Source organism: Trichechus manatus, unplaced genomic scaffold (assembly GCF_000243295.1).
Source record: "Trichechus manatus latirostris isolate Lorelei unplaced genomic scaffold, TriManLat1.0 scaffold00206, whole genome shotgun sequence".
Classification (NCBI taxonomy): domain Eukaryota; kingdom Metazoa; phylum Chordata; class Mammalia; order Sirenia; family Trichechidae; genus Trichechus; species Trichechus manatus.
Window position 1 is genome coordinate 3,205,378 of NW_004444142.1, and position 8,142 is coordinate 3,213,519.

An 8,142-nucleotide genomic window follows, 5' to 3' on the forward strand; every position below is an offset into this window, starting at 1 on the left:
TCTGTCTTCTAGGGTCGCTATGAGTTGGAATTGACTCAAGGGCAATGCTTTTGGTTTTGGTTGGTTCTCAATATGTTAGTATTACAACCACTTTGGATTTCCTTATTTTTTTAAAGTAAATATTTTAGACTTTTCTGATTAAATTACAGTCAGGGCCAAGGTAGGTCTCTTACTTACTTTCTATCTGGATACTAAGTTTGTCTTATACATAACGTACTGGCCCTTTAAGAAAAATAAAGACCAGACGAAGAGGGCACTGCCCAGGGACTCAGGTGCCAGCTACTCAGGCTTCTTCCGGGAAAGTCACCCGAACGCTAGTCGCATTGTATTCTGGGAATTGCAGTTTCCTATAGGGCCACTTCCTCTTGGTAACCTCTCGCTTTTCAAGGAGTGATGGACTACAACTCCCTCAGGGCCAAGCGACATCGGCGGGGTCCTTTCCAGAGGCGGCGGCTGGGCGGCTAGTTCAAGTTGCCATAGCTGCGAGTCTTTGGAGAGGCGAATCACTTGCGCCGCAGCGTCTGGTCAGTTGCACCTTCTGGGTCACTGGTAGCCGTGGGAGCTGGGTGGGGCTTCGGCGATGATCCGGCATTAAGGACCTGGAGTCCTCTTCTGTCTCAGGTACCTGACCCCACTGTCCCTTTGCCCTTTCTCTACCACTTCCCTATCTTATCGCAGACGTTTCGGGTCCCACTTCCCTTGGTCCTAGCGGTGGGATACCAAAGCTTTGCGGAGATCTGGGGTGGGGCGTGATTGAGTAGGGTGTGTGCCGAAGTTGGGGGGAGACGACGTGCTTGGTATCCCTAAGCCCCTCTGTCTTGCCATGAGTATCACAGCCAAATTATCCAGGGAATTTGGGCTACATGTTCTTCCCTTTGGGAGCAGCTTGCCCTGCCGCTAGCATCTGTGACGCTTGAGCTGCCAAGGAAGTTGGTCTCGGACTGTATTTCCTTCAGAGAACGATGTGGTGTTTGCTTGACTGGCTTGGGGTATAACTTGATGTTTTTTACCTGTCCTGTAGTCCCAGAAGTTTGCTGCCCTCGGGGACTCTGTATCAGTGACCTATCTTTCCTATGTCAGCACTAGCGTTGCCCCCACCTTTGCTGTTAGTCGTCCCTTATGTAAATAATTTCGCAGGAATACTTGCCATTGAATCCCAGCTGCATCCTTTATTGGTTTGGTGGAGCTAGTCACTTCCGCCTTTCGCCTGTAAAACAGAAAGATTATACCTCGCAGCATTGTTCCAAGGATTATGTAATGTAACCAGCACAGTGCCTAGAACATTGGAAGTGCTCCCTACTTGGTATTTATTTTTATCAACTAAGCAGAACAGTGTTGTCTAATGGAAATATATTGCGAGCTGCACACCAAATTTTAAAATTTCTGGTAGCCACATAAACAAAAAATAAAAAGAAACAGGTGAAAATAATGTTGAATGGTTTATTTGGCCCAGTATATAAGAACATTTTCATCTCAACATGTAATCAGTTTAAACTTATTAATGAGACATTTTGCATTTTTTTTTTTAAATTTTAAGTGATACTAAGTCTTCGAAATCTCGTATTTTACACATACAGCACGTCTCTGTTTGGACTAGTCAGATTTCAAGTGCTTGATAGCCATATGCCCTAAAAGAAACTAGTGACTACTGTATTAGACAGTGCAGATAGAAGTTTAAAACTTTGGCACTTTCACATTGGCACAGAGAAATTTGGTTTTGTCTATGGCTCTTTTGGAGCCCTGGTGGCACAGTCGTTAAGAGCTTGGCTGCTAACCAAGAAGCTAGCAGTTCGAATTCACCAGCGGTTCCTTGGAAACTGTATGGGGCAGTTCTACTCTGCCCTATAGGGTTGCTATAAGTCAGAATCGACTCGATGGCAGTGGGTTTGGTTTTTGATGGCTCCTTTCATGGGGTGAAGGTTGCTGCTTTGTTAGAAGAGTGAAGTATGCACCATACCTCTGTCCCCTCACCATGATTCTGATAGGACATTTTACCTGCCATTGCATAACTTGGGTCACTTTGAACTGTCTGTCGACGTTTGTTTATTTGAATTAACTTTCCCCAGGTTACCTTTTTTCTTGAAATTGTTTATTGATTTATTCCAAGATTTACTTTTTATGTGGGCAACTGCTAGTTCTCTGGATGGCTTTCTGTGGATTCGTACAGATTGCTTTGAAAGAAGTCACCTAGAATTGAACATATTTCTGTCCACAGCTCTTTCCTGCAGTCAGAGGCATCTCATTTTTATTTATTTGATTGTAATACTAAGGCTGGCAATAACTGGGCAGCTTATAAAATGTTTCTTTTAGAGGTGCTAGCGTGTAGTTCATTGTTGGCTTAGAAATACAACTGTGCCATTGAAAATTCAGAATCAGAAGTAGCATATTAATTTAATTTAATTTACCAATTTATAGACATACTCAGAGACAGTACTTTTGGTCAGATTTGGGATACAGTTCACACCACAGAGTGATCTAGTAAGCCCAAGAGGTAACAGATATGAGCAGAAATTCACCAATGAGGGGTGTGTTGAGTGGGGCACTATGAGATCACTTGAGCTTTTGGATAACTCCAGAAGTGTTTTCTCTGTACTCTGATATACCATCAACTGTACATAGTGAGTGTAAGCTAATTTTACATTTCATCATTTTTTTAAGATTTAAAGTTGTAGGTGTGTTTTATTCCCTTATTTCATTTATCTGTTTGAGGAAAGTGTAGGGGCAACCAAAAATCACTGCATTCACTAACTAGGCCTTTTGCCGTACACCTTGTGAAGAAATGATAGGGGGCAGACATGTGCCAAAGGAGAGCACTGAGCTCAGAGAAGAGCAACACAGAGTTTTGTGGGTGTGTGCTTTGTTAAGTATGCTTTCTCCCTGAGTTTCTGAGATAACAGACTTCTTCATGTTTATAGTGAAAAAACATCAACAGATAAACTTATGGGGGGTAAGAAGCCCTTTTGAAATAAGTAAAATAAAATAAAAATAGGATGGTTGTACATTCAGTGTTACAGAAGTTTAAATGAACAAAATAGGTAAATTGAGAGACACAGAAAACCTTAAAAAAAGCAACAGTGATGCTACTGTTTATATTAGACAAGTATTTGAGAACCTATTTTGTCCTAGGAACTGTATTATGTGTATTAGGTATTATGTATATATTATGTATTATGCATTATATGTATTATGTATAATACTTTTATTATGATCATTTTTATTTTAAAAGTAGGGCAGTTGAGGCTCAGATAGGTTATTTGATTTGCTCAGGACTCTGGAACCCAAAGAGAAGTCTTTATCCTCAAGTTTTCTGACTTCAAACCCCAGTCCTTTCCACTACAAAGAGACTGAACTGTTAAGACTGCAGTCTAAATAGGATTTGATTTACAGTCAGCATTTTTAGATTAAGTATGCCTTATAATGCAAAGTTTATCATTTGTCTTAGTTTGCTAGTACGGCCATAACACAAATACCACAGGTGAGTGGCTTCAAAGAACAAGAATTTATTGTCTCACAGTTTTGGAAGCTAGAAGTCCAAATCAAGTCGTCAGCTCAAGGGGAAGGTCCTTCCTTGGTGGTGGTGGTTTTTAGTTGCCACTAAGTCGATTCTGACTCATGGCGACCCCGTATGTGCAGAGTAGAAAGAATTTCAGAATATTTTGTATCATGTTTTCTCCAAAAGGAGATTCTTCTCTCAGACTTTAATATTGGTTGTGAATAACATATCCTCTGATCAATGTGAATATCCTTTTGTACAAAACTCTCTCACATGGTGTATGTCTTCTTTTCCCTGTGTGTGCCTGTGACTATTGAGCTCTTTTTATAAGAGAGCACTCAGAGGGGATTAGGTTTAACACTCAGCCTACTACAATATGACCTCATTAACATGACGAAACAAATCCCCTGTTTCCAATGGGTCATACAGTTGGGTACAGGGGTTAGGACTTCCAGTATAACTTTTTGGGGGATACAGTTCAATCCATAACACCATAATTCATTTCTTTCTATGTTCAAAGGTTCTGTTATATTTGTTAGTTACTTTTTAAAAAAATATAATGGTCTGTACATTATTATGAACATACTCGATGTGAATCATCATTGAAATCAGGGGTGCAGTGTTAAAAACCCAAATTTTGCAACATAGATTTAAAATTCTGGGCACTTTATAGCGTTTTCATGTTGCATTTTGAAAAAAGGCACTTAAACATCCTACACTGGAGCCTTGCAGTAACACTGTGTCCAAGATCTATGCTGCACAACATCCTTAGGATTAAAGAATTTTTGAGCTAAAGAGGGTGACAGCTGATAGGATGTTCTAGTCCAAAAGTTCTCAACTGCAGTGTCTTGACACATTTGGGAATAATATAAAAATAATCTAGAATAGATTCACTATTATCCATGTAATAATGTCACTGGGTTGATTCTAATGTGAAATAGTTTCAGTATATTCACATTATTCTGTAATGTACTTTTTTCTTGTAACAATGTATTGCTATGTGTCAGTACATGAAATTCTACCTTGGCCCTTTGACTGCTACGTAGTATTTTAGTGAGTGGATGAACTAAGAGTCATTTAATGAATTCTTTATCAGTGGATTTGTTGTTTCTTCTTATTTATGTATTTTTTTAACTACTAGAAGTAATTCTGCATTGAATGTTCTCACACATGCCTCTTTGCAGACTTGTCCTTTTGTTTTCCTAGGATAATATTCTTAGAAATAGAATTTCTGGGTCAAAGCACATGCATATTACTTACTTTTTCTTGCATTGCCAGGTTGTTTTCCAGAAAAGCTATTCTAGTTAATACTAGTTGTTCCCTTGCCAACATTGGGCATAATAACTTTTTTTTTTCTTTCTTCTTTCTGGCTTATTAAAACCGAGAGAAGAATGCCATTTTATTATTTTAATTTGCATTTATTTGACTAGTGAAATAAAGTATGTTCATACATGTGTTAGGGCCATTTGTATTCTGTGAGTTGCCTGTTTATATATTCTTTGCACCTTTTTCTCCTAATGTTCTATTGTTTCTACTACTGTTCTTTTTTTTATGTTTTTAAAGGGCTAATTAATCCACTGATTCCCATACAATGCAAATATTTTCCTGAGTTTGTCCTTTAGTCTGTTAACCTTGTTTCTGATGTCTTGTTGTCAATAACTGTGAATGACCCTAAAAGGGTTATGAGGCCTTGCTCAGATATGCACACCTCTCTGAAATTCATATAAACCTTAACATAGATCTGTATAATGCTGGTGCTTGGAGTGTTTGGGAGAATGGGAGTATTTGTGGGTACATGAATCCATTTAGCTGACAAACATTTAAATCTACTCTGTGCTGGCAGTTAACTAGTACAGAGTTTACCATGGAGCAGGTGCTCATGAATGAATGGATGAGTACTCATGAATAAATGAGCTTGTGGATGAGTGAATTAAAGCTAAGCCTGAACTAGGCTCTTCTGAATGAACAGAAGTGTTGTGGAAAAGTGGACTATGAATTGTATTTTAAAATATGAAGAGATAATAATTTTATAGATAGTAGGAAAAAGGAAAAGTATGATGGTGGAGAGTGAAGGCTTTAAAATGGCAGAAATGGATTTGCCTAGGAGCAGTATTGGTACAATGAAACAATAGTGAGAATGGACCCAGATGATAAGGAGCCTAGCTAATTTGGAATTTAGAGCTTTATAGTGCAGGTACATAATAATTGAGGAATGTGAGTAACTGCAAATGACTATGATAAATTAAAATGGTTCATAATAACTCAAGTAAACCTCCTAGGATGATTCATTTATAACACGTTTTAACACATGTATTCAAATTAATTTGAAATGTTTATCTTTGTTTACTCTGTAATAGATGTTATCAAGTATTCATATTTATGCTATTTTGCAGCTTAATCCATATTGTTTGAAGACTTAAGATAAATAATGTAGGCCATTTGCCACAGGAATTACTTCATCCAACGATTATTTAATTTGTACTTGCTTGCTGTTTGCAAAACCCTATACTTTGAAATTTGTCTCTAGATTAATCATACAGGATAATAAGGAAAATTTAATTGTAAATTCATTTTAAAATGTTCCAACTGCATGCCAGGCACTATGCTAGGTGTTCAGATACAATTGTGAGCAAAAAAAAAACTAGTCTCTGATGAGATTTTAGAATCTAGTGAGAGAAAAGTAAATAGCCAGTTACCAATCTATGGGCTGTGATGAGGTGATATTCACCATGGAAATACAGCCAGGGGCACTTGGCCCAGAGTTGTGGTGAAAATAGTGAAGGCAGGTTTTCCAGGGAAGTTTCCTCTGGAACAAGACTTGAAGGAAAAGTAGAAGTTAGACAAGGGAAAAGGATTGAAAAGAGTGTTCCAGGCAGTGAGTCTAGCATAGGCCTGAAGGTGAGATGAGCATGATGTATTTGAGGAACTTAAAAATAAAATTCAGTGGCACAAATAGTTACATTTCATGGATGTGCTTAATAAATGCCTCTTTGTAATTATATAGTTATAAGAATGCAGAGGGAGGAAATATACTTCTTGCTGGAGATGGAAGGCCTCACTGAGAATGTTTTATTTGAACTCTGCCTTGAAGATTGAGTAGAATTTAAATAGGTGGCAATAGTAGACAGGAGAAGGCATTCCAGACGGAACTAATGACCTTAGTGAATGATGAGAGTGGTAGGAGAACAGCTGGTGTATTCTATGGTTTTTTGTTAAAGAGAAGGGATTTTTCTTTTTTCCTTCTACTGTTAGAAGACTCTCAGATGTCTTTGTAGTCTGAAACCCAGTTGTTCTATCAAGGATAGTAGGCTTGGGAGAAAACTTCAGGAAATTAACCATCTTTTGAACCAAATCAAATGATTTATTAGTAAATAATATGTATCAGTTTGCTTTTTCTGTATAACAAACAACCATAAAAATTGGAGGTAGACAGCAATAAACATTTATTGTTTGCATGATGGGTTAGCTAAGCCATCTGTTTGTGACTAGACTTGCTTGTCTGGGATTAGCTGCTTGATCTGCTGATCTAAGCTGGAAGTCATTGGGGCAATCATGTGTCCCTCACCTTCCAGTAGGCTACCCTGGGCATGTCCTCATGGTGATAGAGAAGCTGCAGAGGACCAAGTTCCAGTGTGAATCCCATTTCAAGCCTCTGCTTGTGCCATGTTGGCTAAAATCCTATTGACTGAAAGTAAGTCATACAGCTGAGCCCAGAGTTAGGGTCACTCCACCTATGGTGGGAGGGCAGCACATATAGGGAGGAATGAAGAATTGGGGTCAGATTATTCAATGTACTACACTATTGTTCTGAATTTAGTTTCTGATACAATAATTGAAAAACATTCAAAGTAGTTTGCTTAAAATCAAGTTGTCTTGCCCAGTAACAGTATCTTATTCTGGTTTTATAGTCTGTAGGCAGAACTAATACTGCAGCTGTATCAGCACTATTCCTATTCTGTTTTACCTAATTTTTCTTCTGGCCTATAGAGGAGAACATATCTCTTGGTCATTTAACCCTAATTCATTAATTCTCACTAACTGAACTGTTCTTTTTCAACTGAACAGTAAGGCTGATAAACTTCCTTTGTCTTGGTTCTTTATCCAAAATAGGGCTTCAAAATTCAGCTGCTAAGTGGGGTCAGTCAGGTAACACAGTGAGTGAAGCAGACCCTGTGGAGACTGAAGCAAATAGGAAAATACCTAGGCAGGTATTTTCTATAGGGTAGCCACTATTTACACCTGGGTTGTTATGGGAGAATTTGTCCTCAGTATTGCCAGATCTTACGATTTTTTTCAGGAGAAGCTGGAAATCAGAATTTTTATGTGAAGTCTCCCTGCTTTTCAAATAAAAAATTTAAAATAGCACAGTAAGTGTTATTTTAAATAGACCGTGTTGTTGGGCTGAGTTTAGTCAATAGTCCTCCACTTTTCAACCTCTGATTTAAGCAAAAGGACATTAGAAGCATGGGAATTATAGCTCCATCTTATCTAGGCTGATCTCTTGTCCACTCTGGGGCGGTTTGAATAATTAGAGATTGCCTGAATTGCAGAGAATTTAATCGTTCTCTGCTATTTTCAGAATATTATACTGTTTCTTTGTTATTGTCATAGAGCAAAATCACGAAGCCTGGTTAAAATTGAAAGTAAAG

The 8,142-nt window shown here is 38.2% G+C and overlaps 1 protein-coding gene across 1 annotated transcript in view; it reads left to right on the forward strand.

Moving 5' to 3' along the window:
• Positions 1-520: 520 nt before the first annotated feature.
• Positions 521-8,142, forward strand: part of CEP128 (centrosomal protein 128) — a 602,257-nt gene continuing 594,635 nt past the window's right edge. The window contains exon 1 of the mRNA XM_023742234.1: positions 521-621. The gene's annotated coding sequence lies outside the window, so the exon portion shown is untranslated. The remainder of the gene's footprint in view (positions 622-8,142) is intronic.